The 15,417-nt window shown below is 40.4% G+C and overlaps 1 pseudogene; it reads left to right on the plus strand.

Annotated features, from left to right (window-relative positions):
• The first annotated feature begins 14,107 nt into the window (after positions 1–14,107).
• Positions 14,108–14,719, plus strand: LOC101131663 (oligosaccharyltransferase complex subunit OSTC-like; annotated as a pseudogene).
• The last annotated feature ends 698 nt before the right edge of the window (positions 14,720–15,417 follow it).

Raw genomic sequence — 15,417 nt, forward strand, 5'->3', positions numbered from 1 at the left:
CGCCCGGCCCCAGAACAATTTTTTAATGACTGCTTTACTTACTATCCAAAGCTAATGTTTAATCCTAGCATTGTGAGACTCTGCACACACCTAAAGTGTTTGGTTTCATCATACCTCTAGCCTCAAACTACCTATCATTGACATGTAATCTCTACTGATTTTATCCTTAACTTTACAGTGGTCTGAAAAAGTAATAGGAGACTTAAGACCTTGCTTATGTTGTTCTGTCTTCAAAGGTTCTTGAAAACTGAATTCACAAAGACACAGAAACTATAGCAAAGGGCACGCATACTAGTTTGAGAGTGTGTGAGCTATCAGAAGTGAGAAGAATGCTGTCACCACATGACAAATGTTCTTGCGGCAGCTGGGAAGGCATACATAGCTTCCAGTATGATACAGTATATTTTTGTCTGGAGTCACGTAGTCCCAGTCCTTGCCTTTAAATATCCAGGTTGCTCTTTGAAAGGATAGTCCAAATACCAGATCGTTTAAGATTTCTAATTATTACATAAGCAATGGAGAATTACAAATCTGTTTGTTAAACTTTCCTATGTCAAGGTTGAAACCAGGAACAACATAATATGTTCCTCATTGATGGGATCTTATTTTGGCAGACTTAAACAGTCTTTATTTCATACAGTATGATGTGTCTATATTTAGCTAGTTGTTCCTTTCTGGGCCCTTGAAGTAACTTTTTTTGGCTTTGCTGCCCTTAAAGGAAAAGGAGAGATCTATTAACATGAATGAGAACTGGCCACAAATGGGTTTTTAAAAAGCAATAGAATTCCTGAGATGAGGTTTAGGTTTTCTTCAATTGCCAAAACTAATGCAGTATCGTTGCTGACCCAGTGAAGAGGATTAGCTCTCTACAAAATGATCAAATAGATAAATTTGTCTTCAGACCTCTAGGACTTCTCTATTCTGACCCCTTTACCTCCTTGGGTGGTGTCACCCTGATTCTCATATCCCTCACATGGTTGTATGTTTATTAAAATACTTTCCAAAATCTTCCATTACAAGATAGCGGTATCATTCATTCATTCAGCCAATATTTAACTTGCAACTATCAGGGATCAAGCATCAGTAACAAAATAATAGATCTACCCTCACTGAGCTTTTACTCTAGTGTTGGGAGATAGCAATAAATAGATGAATACATATATACATATTGATTATATCAGACGATAATACAGACTATGGAGAAAAATAAAAAGAGGAAAGGTGTGATGGTTAATACTGGGACCTTGTGATTGTGTAAGTTAATACTTAATAAACTCCTATATATATATCTCCTATTAGTTCTGTCCCTCTAAGAGAGCCCTGACTAGTACAAAGAGTAATAGGGGGCTGGGCACGTTGGCTCATGCCTGTAATCCCGGCACTTTGAGAGGCCGAGTCGGATGGATCACCTGAGGTCAGGAGTTCGAGACCAGCCTGGCAAACATGGTGAAAGCCGCCTTTACTAAAAACACACACACACAAAAAATAGCGGGGTGTGGTGGTGCAAGCCTGTAATGCCAGCTACTCGGGAAGCTGAGCCAGGAGAATGGCTTGAACCCGGGAGGTGGAGGTTGCAGTGAGCCGAGATTGTGCCACTGCACTCCAGCCTGGGCCACAGGGCAAGACTCTGTCTCAAAAAACAACAGCAACAACAGCAGCAACAAAAAAGGTAATAGGGAGTTCAAAGGGACGGTGTATGTGATGTTGCAAGTGTAGTTAACCTGGAGTGGTCTTGGTTAGAAGATAGCATTTGAGCAAAAACCTGAAGGAGGTGAGATAGGGAGCTATTTGTAGTAGGGTTTGAGGGAAGACTTTCAGGCCCAAGGATAGCAAGTGCAAAGGCCCTGAGGTGTGAGTGTGCCTTCTTTGTTGAGATGCAATAAGGAGTTCAACATAGATGGTGTGGCATGAACAAGGGAGTGGGTGGTAGGAGATGAGGCCAGAGTGCTGCAGGTCAGATGATATAGGGCCTTGGGGCTCACTGTAAAAAAATTTTATTTTGATTCTGAGGGAGACGAGAAACCATTGGAAGGTTTTGAGCAGAATGACATGGTCTAAAACAGCTTAAAGTATGGTCTTTTCCAGGACTGCAAAGTTGTAGAGATAAAATAATGACCATATATATATTATTATGTGTAATATAATGGTAATAGAAACAACCATCTTATATTGAATAATTAATATGTGCAGGCTCTGTGATAAACATTTTACAAGGAGATTCTGAAACATAATTTCAGGGATAGGAAGATACTTTTTGGTAGGGGTGTCTTCCTCCTGAAATCACCTCACTTTCTCTCTTCCCCTTCCTACAGACAAGAGCAGCCATGCAGTGCTCTGAATTTTGCTGGTGATGTGGGAGTTAAGCTACTCTTTAGTGACAAGAGGTAAAATAAGAAAAAGTTTTAGATTACATTGTTCCAGAAATATTATTCTTACTGTAAACTCATCATTAAAGAGGAAACCATCATTGCTAAATCACAATTTAAAAAAATGCTGACCAACTTTAGCACCTCATATGCATTCAGTGCTATGTGCATGGATTCCTTCTCCTGGATCTTAAGCTCCTTCTAGGATGAGGGCAATTTTTCCCTTTCTAAATTCTTTGCTGGAACCAAGATTTATATTGAGAGTCTCTGACACTGATGACTAATGCAAAGTCTGATATAACTTTGCTGTCAATTCAATCATGCTGGCTCTATGGCAGCATGCTGGAAAATTCCTGGGTCTGGATTCTACTGGTCATTCTTTGAAATTCTCAGTCCTTTTTTTTTCTTTGCCATGCCCTCAAGTAGACTCCATAACCTGGGATATGTGTAAGTGAATGACAGCACTGGGCACCATTTTTCTGTGTTGAAAGACCAGGGAGTGTTCTCTCTCCCTTGCAAAAATTCTCAGATATCTATGCTGGCAAAGAATTGAACTCATGTTTATTATGTGCTTATCTATTTAATTCACTTGCAACAAATACCCATAAGACAGCATTCTAGGTCTGATAAGAAACAAGGGCTTAAAAAACTATCTCCCTGGCACCATATTAATCCTTTGGAATATATTATTTCATTTAACTTTTACAATTGGGGTTAGGTATTGTTAGCCCCATTTTGCCTAAGGAAATTGAAGCTTAGAGAGGTAAAACTGTTTGATGAAGTTCCTACAACTAATGAAGTTAAGTGAAGTTAGGTGTAAGATTTCAAGTTTATCTGACATTAAAGCCCATGTTTTACCAGCACAAATGGTAACATTTAAAAAAAAAATAGATCACAGCAAGAATCACTAAGGAAAAAAATAGAATACCAATATCAAGCATACAGTCTATATATAGTTTCATTGTTCTGTGGAGCATTAAACATAATTAAACCATTTAAATTGTGTATTACTATGGCAAGAGATCTCTTTGATCTTTTATTGAGGCAAAAATATTGCCCAAACACAAGAAAGCTCCCTAAGGCAATACTGATTACTAGCAACCCTAAGAAATCAGCACTAGCTGGAATGTCTTGGGCATTTTTATTGTAGGGTTAGTTCGGAAGAGTGGGAGTTGAGCCTTAGCATGTCTTAATGTGGGTCTCAAGGGCAGGACGGAGGAGGGAGGTAAAGCGCAGGCACTTGGTATTGGGCAGGGGTCCAGATGCAAGATGAGAAGCAACAGCAGCTGAGAACCCAGTAAGAAGACACATGTGCTTCTGAAACCTGTCCTTCCCCTTTAACCTTGACTTTCTTTTTCCACTTCCTTTTACATCCAGCATCAACCTTCCCTCACTTTGTTTTCTGTCCCCTAAACTGAATAGGTAAGGCTTCCTAAACACCTCTGAGAAAAACATCACAAAGATATGAAACTTTAGTTCAAGGATGCTGCATTTGTTTTTTTCCAAAATGAAAAATTTGGTTTTTCTCCATGTTTTTATGACAAGCAACATGGACAAGTACAGGAGAAGTTCAAGGGACATATATTCATACATGTACATAGAAAAAAAGGATATAAAATGGTATATACTAGGAGTTAGTGTTGTTGCTTGGATTTTTTTTGAGATGGAGTCTCACTCTTGTTGCCCAGGCTGGAGTGCAATGGCACAATCTCAGCTCCCCACAACTTCTGCCTCCCAGGTTCAGGTGATTCTCCTGCCTCAGCCTCCCGAATAGCTGGGATTACAGGCATGCGCCACCACACCCGGCTAATTTTGTATTTTTGGCAGAGACAGGGTTTCTCCATGTTGGTCACGCTGGACTTGAACTCCCGACCTCAGGTGGTCTCCCCGCCTCAGCCTCCCAAAGTGCTGGGATTACAGTCGTGAGCCACTGCGCCCGGCCTATTTATAACATTCTTAAGTAAACAGATGTTGCGTTTTTAATAATTACGAAAGATTATTTTTAATTTTAAAATATGCATAAATGATTACTTACCAATATTTAAGGTGAAAAGCCAACAAATAAGTTGGAAATGCTGTTAGGACAGATGCAGCACCAAGATATTATTACAGATGCTCAAAACAATAGGTGAATAGTTAAGGAAAATCTATAGAGGATCTGGCATGGAGGCTTCTGTAAACCCACCTTAGCTCTTTGGGAAAGTCTGTGCAGTGAACTTCATGGAGTGCTAAGGGAAGAGTAAGACATCCACTTAGCTTGACAGATCAACTTAATTAAACTCTGTGATGGATGGGCCAACAATAGTCAAAGATAGATCATATTAATATCCAAGTAAATTCCACAGAAAATGAATAAATGAACAGATGAAAGAAATTAGGTAAGACAGTTAGTAAAACTGGCTCTCATCTATTGTACACACAATGTGCAAGATGCTGTGCTAAACACTCCATTACTGATCCTTAAATTGACTGCCAAGAAAGGTACCATTATCACCATCTGCATCCTTCTTTTACAGCTGAGGATTGCTTTCATTTCTTCATCTATTCATTTATTCCATAGAATTTTTATAGTCATCAAAACGGTATGTTCATGAAAACTTTATGGGGAGAAAGGTGAAGTGAATAAGTCAGGATACAAAATTGTATTTATAGTAGAAATACAAGTAAGTTTTTTAAAAAAATAAAAATAATCTGAGCATTAAAAAATTACTGGAATGAGATCCACCAGGAGTTTAGCAGTGACTGTGATTGAGTGGTGGGACTGAGTAAACAGTTTTTCCAATTTTTATCTTTCTGTATTCCTATGATTTTTAAAAGATTTGTGTTACCTTAGAAGTAAAATCAGGCCTGGGTTGGTGGCTCACGTCTGTAATCCCAGCACTTTGGGAGGCTGAGGCGGGTGGATCACCTGAGGTCAGGAGTTCAAGACCACCCTAACCAACATGGTTAAACCCCGTCTCTACTAAAAATACAAAATTAGTTGGCTGGGTGTGGTGGCTCACGTCTGTAATCCTAGCACTTTGGGAGGCCGGGGTGGGTGGATCACCTGAGGTTGGGAGTTCGAGACCAGCCTGATCAACACGGAGAAACCCCATCTCTATTAAAAATACAAAAGTAGCCAGGCTTGGTGGCACATGCCTGTAATCCCAGCTACTCCGGAGGCTGAGGCAGGAGAATCGCTTGAACCCGGGAGGCGGAGATTGCAGTGAGCCAAGACTGTGCCATTGTACTCCAGCTTGGGCGACAAGAGTGAAAACTCCATCTCAAGAAAAAAAAAAGGCCGGGTGAGGTGGCTCATGCCTATAATCCCAGCATTTTGGGAGGCTGAGGCGGGCGGATCATGAGGTCAGGAGATCGAGACCATCCTGGCTAACACGGTGAAACCCCCGTCTCTAAAAAAAAAAAAGAAAATACAAAAATTAGCCTGGGCGACAGAGTAAGACTCTGTCTCAAAAAAAGAAAAAAAAAAATTTAAATGACATGTTAAGAGAACCATATTGAGGGATAAAAATATCAGGTGCAAAACTGAATATAAAGTATGATTCCAATTATATTATGTTACATATATCTTAGATAATACATAAATTATAAATCAAAAGAAATAATATGTTAAGAATTTCAAAGTGAAATGAATATATGTTAAAATTTCAAGATTTTGGCTGGGTGTGGTGGCTCATGTCTGTAATCCCAGCAGACTAGGCTGAGCAGGCGAATCACTTGAGCCCAGGAGTTCGAGATCAGCCTAGCCAACATGGCGAAAATCCATCTTTACAAAAAATACAAAAATTATCTGAGTGTGCTGGTGCGCACCTGTAATCCCAGCTACTCAGGAGGCTGAGGTGGGGGGATCACCTGAGCCTGGGAGGTCAAGGCTGCGGTGAGCTGTGATGGTGCCACCGCATGCCAGCCTGGGTGACAGAGTGAGACCCTGTCAGAAAAATAAATAAATAAATAAATAAATAACTATTTCAAGATTGTAATACCTTGGTGGAGATTTTAATTTTTCTTTATATTTTATTTTTCTCTTAAAAATATCTTCAGTGAATAGTACAATCAGAAAAAAATGTTCTTGAAATATATGCTTCTAAAATCCACTAAACTGAAAGTGTTCTCTGCTCTTATCATCCCAGCATGTACCACATTTACTGGCATTCTGCTAGCATGCAGAAATACTTGATAAATAAATATCTGAAAGGATAAATGAACAAATGAACAGATGAAATAAGATAGTCATGTGCATTCAGGCCACTTGATAATCTTTTCCCCATGCCTCACATCCAATCCATTTTCAGATTTTGTCAGCCTTACCTTCATAAACAACACAAATCTGACCTCTTTCACCTTGAACACTGGTACCATTATAGTCTAAGCTACCATGCTTGCTCAATTGGACCATTGCAATAGCATCTTAACTGGCACTGCTACTTCTATTTCTGACCCCTACAACCTGTTCTCAATAAAGCAGGCAGAGTTATGACAGAACTTAATCACTCCTCTCTTCTAAAACCCCCAGTGACTTTCAGTGTCAAGCAAAAGGAAGTCTAAAGTCCTTCTAGTGGACCATCAGGCCTGTGTATCCACCCCCACCCCATATCCTCCGACCTCATCTTCTACTCGATCACAGCACTCCTACTACATTAGCTTTTTGTTCTTGCCTTAGGTTCTTTGCACCTGTTTGTCCTCTGCCTGGAATGCTTTTCCCCAAAATAACTGCAAGGCTTGCTCCATCACTTCATTTAGGTCCTCTGCAAATGTCAGCATATCAGAGAGGACTTCTTAGATTCTCCTATTAAAAATAGCACCATTTCCCCCGTTCACTTCCCTGTTATTCTCAGTCCTCTTACTCTGCTTTGTTTTTCTTCATAGCCCTTATAACCACCTGATATTATGTATATTTATTTGTTTAACATCTATGTTCTCTCATACCCAATGGCCAGAATATAAGTTCTATTAAAACAAGTGCTTTTCCTATTTTTTTTTCTCTGCAACACATAAGATTAATGCCTTATAAAAGTAATTTTTTGAAAACTAAGACACAGGCCACGCGTGGTGGCTCACGCCTGTAATCCCAGCGCTTTGGGAGGCCAAAGTGGGTGGATCACCTGAGGTTGGGAGTTCGAGACCAGCCTGACCAACAAGGAGAAACCCCTTCTCTACTAAAAATACAAAATGAGCCGGGCATGGTGGCATGCACCTGTAATCCCAGCTACTCAGGAGGCTGAGGCAGGAGAAGTGCTTGAACCCAGGAGGCAGAGGTTGAGGTGAGCCGAGATCGAGCCATTGCACTTGAGCCTGGACAACAAGAGTGAAACTCCGTCTCAAAAAAAAGAAAAAGAAAAAGAAAAGAAAAGAAAAGAAACTAGGACACAAATAATGTCAAAAGATTAATGATATGTTCTCCTCTCTAAATTATCTCAAAGATTGTAATAAGGACACCGTATCTTCATTTCCTTCTTAACCTCAACTTTGAAAGACGAAAGGTTCCAAAATGTCCAATTGTTTTAAAATAATGTGTTAAGCCTAGCTGTACTATAAGAATTACCAGACATCTGGTATAGAAATTACCATAATGTACCTTGCATACTAAATTATGAATATGTTAATTGCATTATTAAAATATTTTAATATATGGTTAACATTAATTTATAATGCCGATATTTCCAGACCACCTGGTCCCAATTCTGCCGCTGACACTAGCAGGTTGACCTTGGGCAACTTGCTTAAACCAGCTCCGTCCTATAGAAGCATAATGTGAGACACATAAGTAATTTAAATTTTTCTTTTTTTTTTTTTTTGAGGTGGAGTTTTGCTCTTGTTGCTCAGGCTGGAGTGCAATGGCATGATCTCGGCTCACTGCAACCTCTGCCTCCTGGGTTCAATCGATTCTCCTGCTTCAGCCTCCCAAGTAGCTGGGATTACAGGCATGTGCCACCACACCCGGCTAATTTTTGTATTTTTAGTAGAGATGGGTTTTCACCACTTTGGTCAGGCTGGTCTCGAACTCCCAACCTCAGGTGATCCACCCACCTCGGCCTCCCAAAGTGCTGGGATTACAGGCATGAGCCACCACGCCCGGCCTAACTTAAAATTTTCTTTTCTTTTTTATTTGAGACGGAGTCTTGCTCTGTCGCCCCGGCTGGAGCACAATGGCGTGATCTCGGCTCACTGCAAGCTCCACCTACCAGGTTCACACCATTCTCCTGCCTCAGCCTCCCAAGTAGCTGGGACTACAGGTGCCTGGCACCACGCCTGGCTAATTTTTGTATTTTTAGTAGAGACGGTGTTTCACCGTGTTAGCCAGGATGGTCTCAATCTCCTGACCTTGTGATCCACCCGCCTCGGCCTCCCAAAGTGCAGGGATTACAGGTGTGAGCCACTGCCCCTGGCTAATTTAAAATTTTCTAGTAACCAGATTAAAGAACGTGAAAAGAAACAGGTGAAACTAATTTTAATAATGTATTTCACTTAAGCCAATATATCCAAAAAATTTCAACATATAATTAATGTAAACTAATGTTAATTAGATAGTTTAAAGTCTTTGAAATCTAGTGTGTGCTTTATACTTAGATCACAATTCCGACAAGCTGCCTTTTTTTTTTTTTTTTTTTTTGAGACAGAGTCTTACTTCATCACCCAGGCTGGAGTGCAGTGGTACGATCTCAGTGGTAAGATCTCGGCTCACTGCAACCTCTGCCTCCCAGGTTCAAGTGATTCTTGTGCCTCAGCCTCCCAAGTAGCTGGGATTAGAGGCACCTGCCACCACACCGGTCTAATTTTTGTGCTTTTAGTAGAGACGGGGTTTCACCATGTTGGCCAGGCTGGTCTTGAACTCCTGACCTCAAGTGATCCACCCGCCTCAGCCTCCCAAAGTGCTGAGATTACAGGAGTGAGCCACCACGCCTGGCCCAGACAAGCCATGTTTCAAGAGCTCAATTGTTACATGAGCTAATGGATATGACATTGGACAGCACAGACTCAAACTTCTGCCTCAGTTTTCTTATCTGTTAAGTATGTATAATAATAGTATCTGTCAGCTGGGTGCAGTGGCGCACACCTGTAGTTCCAGCTACTGGGGAAGCTGAGGCAGAAGGATTGCTTCAACCCAGGGGTTCAAGGCTGCAGTGAGCTATGATCTATCATGTTACTGTATTCCAATCTGGATGACAGAGGGAGTCCCCATCTCTTAAAAAAAAAATATGTGTATATATATAATAAATCAATTAATTAAGAAAATGCTGTCTCATATGATTGAGTTTGTTAATGGATACAACAAAGTGATTATGACACACTCAGAATTTTAAAAGTAAAACGTTGTTGTCTGGGCATGGTGTCTCACGCTTGCAATCCCAGCACTTTGGGAGGCCAAGGTGGGTGGATCATCTGAGGTCAAAAGTTCGGGACCAGCCTGGCCCTGGCCAACATGGTGAAACCCCATCTCTACTGAAAATGCAAAACATTATCCGCAGTGGCACATGCCTGTAACCCTAGCTACTTGCGAGGCTGAGGCAGGAGAATTGCTTGAACCCTTGAGGCAGAGGTTGGAGCGAGGTGACATTGCACCACTGCACTCCAGCCTGGGCGACAGAACAAGACTCCATCTCAAAAAAATAATAAATAAAAATAAAAATAAAAAAATAAAAAGCAAAAGGTTGTTAGTGGCTGGAGCAGCTCAGTGGTCAGAGGCTGGGAACCACCCCACATCGTTTCCTTAGCTTGCTTCACACAGGAAGATAACCCAAGACCCTGTGTAAGAGTGACCTGATGGTCTAGAGAAGAGTTTGTTGCCACTCAGAGTAGAGGAGATCTCATGACAGGAGGATGAGCAAAGCTCTAATCACAGGTGAGCAAAGATCACAGGGGGCACTGATAGCATACAATTGAAAAAGATCACAAGATTTGCCCAGTAAAACATTAATGATTTTGTTGAGATGGTTAGTGTTATCTCTTTAATGACTGATACATAACCCTGTCTTATTTTAGCTCATTTCTGCAATAGAAAGTGCCAAATAAGCAACTGCTCTTAAATTACAATCTTAATCTATTTGCAAACAATTCAGTAAAAAGTGTTTTGGGGCCGGGCGCAGTGGCTCACACCTGTAATCCCAGCACTTTGGGAGGCCGAGTCTGGTGGATCACGAGGTCAGGAGTTGGAGACCATCCTGGCTAACGTGGTGAAACCCTGTCTCTACTAAAAATACAAAAATCAGCTGGGCATGGTGGTGTGCACCAGTAATCCCAGCTACTCGGGAGGCTGATGCAGGAGAATCACTTGAACCCGGGAGGTGGAGGTTACAGTGAGCTGAGATTGCTCCACTGTACTCCAGCCTGGGCAACAGAGAGAGACTCCATCTCAAAAAAAAAGAAAGAAAAAAAGTGTTTTTATCTCCATTTTTCAGGTTAGGGATTCTATAGACGAAAATGAAGGGAAAATAGCTAAGTTACACAAAGGTCACCCAAATGGACAGAACAAAATTTTGGACCTGGGTTCATCTGTTTCCCAAGCTCATGTTATTTTCATTTACTAAAAAATACCATAGATTACGCCAGATATTTAAATCAAATAGAATTTAAAATGTGTCTTTTCACAATACCATATCTTATCACCATTTCCTATATACGTACATGTTCAAATATTAATTCCTCTTTTTGTGGATTTTATTTATTTATTATTATTTTTGAGACAAGGTCTTGCTTTGTCACCCAGGCTTGAATGCACTGGTATGATCATAGCTCACTGCAACCACAAACTCCCCTGTTCAAGAGATCCTCCTGCTTTAGCCTCTGGAGTAGCTAGGACTACAGGCGAGCACCACCATGCCTGGCTAGTGTATTTTGTTTGTTTGTTTTTGTTTTTAATGTTTAGTAGAGATAATGTCTTGCTACATCGCCCAGGTTGGTCTTGAAATCCTGGGTTCAAGCGATTCTCGCACCTTGGTCTCCCAAAATGCTGGGATTACAGGCATGAGCCACTGTAAGGCCCAGCCTTTTGTGGACTCTAGTTTTTAAAATGGTACTACATTTTACATATTAATGCCACATTTGCCAAGAGCCCAAAGAATCAGGAAGTAAGGAATTATTCTGAGTAGGAAAAATAGTTGTCATAAAGTTCGGTGCCCTGGATTCAAGACTATTCTCTTTTTTAAAAAATTGTTTTTTTCTTTAATCAACCCCCAAGTGTTTGGACAAGACCAATCTCATAAGAATCTTCAGGGCCTCATTCTGAATCTATTGGTTTGCATTTTGCATGAAGTTACAGCAGTTCTCATGATGTGGCTTCCAACCTTGTAACAGATCAGAATGGTGTTAGAGGAAAATCAGCTGCTTCAGGTGGCATATCAATGACAATCAAGCAACAAGTGATTTCCTGTCAGCACGGAAGAAAACAAAAAATTTTAAAGGAAAACTCAAGCCCTCCAAAGAACATTAGTAAAGTGTCATTTAGTAGGGCCAAATGGTCCTGGTGTTTTTTAGAAGGCAGAGAGGTTCTAATACATCTTAGAAATGTTCCTGCATACGGTCGGGTGCGCCTGAAATCCCAGCACTTTGGGAGGCCAACGCGGGCAGATCACGAAGTCAGGAGTTTGAGAACAGCCTGGCCAACATGGTGAAACCCCGTCTCTACTAAAAATACAAAAAAGTAGCCGGGCATGGTGGCGAGTGCCTGTAATCCCAGCTACTCAGGAGACTGAGGCAGGAGAATTGCTTGAACCCAGGAGGCAGAGATTGCAGTGAGCTGAGGTCCTGCTACTGCACTCCAGCCTGGCCTGGGTGGCAGAGTGAGACTCCATCTCAAAAAACAAACAAACAAAAAATCATTTTATGTAGGAACATTTCTTTCTTTCTTTTTTTTTTTTTTTTGAGTCAGAGTTTCGCACTGTCGCCCGGGCTGCAGTGCAATGGCATGATCTCGGCTCACTGCATCTCCGCCTCCCGGGTTCAAGCAATTCTCCTGCCTCAGCCTCCCGAGTAGCTAGGATTATAGGCACGCACCACCACGTCCGGCTAATTTTTGTATTTGTAGTAGAGACGAGATTTTATCATGTTGGCTAAGCTGGTCTCCAACTCCTGACCTCAGGAAATCCGCCTGCCTCGTCCTCCCAAAGTGCTGGGATTACAGGCATGAGCCACCACACCCTGCCTACAATAATTAATATAAAAATATCTTGGGCCAGGTGCGGTGGCTCATGCCTGTAATCCCAGCACTTTGGGAGGCCGAGGCAGGTGGATCACCTGAGGTCAGGAGTTCAAGACCAGACTGGCCAACATAGTGAAACCCTGTCTCTACTAAAAATACAAAAAAAAAAAAAAAAAAAAATTAGCTGGGCATGGTGGTGGGTACCTGCAATCCCAGCTACTTGGGAGGCTAAGGCAGGAGAATTGCTTGAACCCGGGAGGCAGAGGTTGCAATGAGCTGAGATCGCGCCATAGCATTCCAGCCTGGACAATGGAGCGAGAATCTGTCTCAAAAAATATATATATATAAAATATAAAAATATATATTTAAATATATAAAACTATATAGTTATATTTATATAATATATTTATATATATTTAAATAGATATATAGTTTTATATATATTTATATATTTATATATATATTTATATATTTATAAATATATAAATACACATAAATTTTTTTATATATTTAAAAATATAAAATATATATTTAAATATATAAAAAATAAAAATATATATTTAAATATATACAAATATATATTTAAATATATAAAAAATAAAAAATATATATTTAAATATATAAAAAATAAAAAATATATATTTAAATATATAAAACTATATAGTTATATTTATATAATATATTTATATATATTTAAATAGATATATAGTTTTATATATATTTATATATTTATAAATATATAAATATATATATTTATAAATATAAATATATATATAAAATATGTATAAATGTATACATATAGGAGCTTGTAAGGAACCCTGTTAGCTACCATCAAAAGTCTCCATGCATCCATCCATCTATCCATCCATCCATCCATCATCCATTCACCCATTCATTACTGTATTTAAATGGAATGTGTATCTAGGGAGCTTATGTTCAAGTAGGGGGGAGACACGTAAATCATCACAGTAGAGTGACAGTATAGTACAATGCCTGACACATAGTAGGTACTCAAAAGTATTTATTGAGTAAGTGAAAGAACGCATAATATAGGTAAAATAAGGGCATAAAAGACAGAAATTTTTAACATGGCAAAACCCTGTATCTACCAAAAAATTTAAAAATTAGCTGGCCTGCTGACATGCAACTATAGTCCCAGCTACTTGGGAAGCTGATGTGGGAGGATGTCTTTAGCCCAGGTGGTCTAGGCTGCAGTGAGCCGTTATCACATCACTGTGCCCCATCCTGGGTGACACAGCAAGACCTTGTCTTAAAAATAAACAAATAGTAGGCCGGGCACGTTGGCTCATGCCTGTAATCCCAGCACTTTGGGAGGTCGAGGCAGGCGGATTACGAGGTCAGGAGATCGAGACCATCCTGGCTAGCACAGTGAAACCCCGTCTCTACTAAAAATACAAAAAATTAGCCGGGCATGGCGGTGGGCGCCTGTAGTCCCAGCTGCTCGGGAGGCTGAGGCAGGAGAATGGCGTGAACCCGGGAGGCGGAGCTAGCAGTGAGCCGAGATCGTGCCACCGCACTCCACCCTGGGCAACTAAGACCCGTCTCAAAAAATAAAAATAAAAATAAAATAAATAAATAGCTTGCTGCCACCAACATGGAGACTTTGTACCGTGTCCCATTCTTAGTGCTTAAATGTCCCAACCTGAAGCTGAAGAAGCCGCCCTGGCTGCACATACCATCGGCCATGACTGTGTATGCTCTGGTGACGGTGTCTTACTTCCTCGTCACTGGAGGAATAATTTATGTTGTTATTGTTGAACCTCCAAGTGTGGCTCTATGACTGATGAACATGGGTATCAGAGGCCAGTACCTTTCTTGGCCTACAGAGTAAATGGACAATATATTATGGAAAGACTTGCATCCAGCTTCCTGTTTACCATGGGAGGTTTAAGTTTCATAATCCTGGACCCATTGAGTGCACCAAAAATCCCCAAACTCAATAGATTTCTTCTTCTAGTCATTGGATTTGTCTGTGTCCTATTAAATTTTTTCATGGCTGGAGTATTCGTGAGAATGAAACTGCCGGGCTATCTGATGGGTTAGAGTGCCTTTGAGAAGAAATCAGTGGATACTGGATTTGCTCCTGTCAATGAAGTTTTAAAGACTGTACCAATCCTCTAATACGACATGTGGAAAAGAATGAAGAGCAGCAGTAAAAGAAATATCCAGTGAAAAAAACAGGAAGCGTATTGAAGCTTGGACTAGAATTTCTTGGTATTAAAGAGACAATTTTATTACAGTATCTTTTCTTCCTGCTGTCCTATTGCTATACCAATTATGTTTAGTGGCATTTTCTTCTTAGTTTTTCATTTCTTACTCCATATCTACAACTATAATATCAAATAATTATTTTTTACAACCCCCTTAACATTTTTTGGAGATGACATTTCTGATTTTCAGAAATTAACATAAAATTAAGAAGCAAGGTTCCATAAGCTGAGAACTCTGGACAGCTTATCAGCTTTACCTATGGTGCTTTGCCTTTAACTAGAGTGTGTGATGGTAGATTATTTCAGATATGTATGTAAGACTGTTTCCTGAACAATAGGATATATGAAAGGAGCAGAAATAAATCCTCTTCCTAATTAAAAATAAATAAATAAGGCCAGGCACGGTGGCTCATGCCTGTAATCCCAGCACTTTGGGAGGCTGAGGCAGGCAGATTACAAGGTCAGGAGTTCGAGACCAGCCTGGCCAACATGATGAAACCCCGTCTCTACTAAAAATACAAAAATCAGCTGGGCATGGTGGTGGGCACCTGTAATCCCAGCTACTCAAGAGGCTGAGGCAGGAGAATCACTTGAACCTGGAAGGCAGAGTTTGCAGTGAGCCAAGATCACGTCACTGCACTTCAGCCTGGGTGACAGAGCGAGACTGTCTCAAAAATAAATGAAT

This window comes from Gorilla gorilla, chromosome 3, assembly GCF_029281585.2.
Source record: "Gorilla gorilla gorilla isolate KB3781 chromosome 3, NHGRI_mGorGor1-v2.1_pri, whole genome shotgun sequence".
In the NCBI taxonomy this organism is placed as follows: domain Eukaryota; kingdom Metazoa; phylum Chordata; class Mammalia; order Primates; family Hominidae; genus Gorilla; species Gorilla gorilla.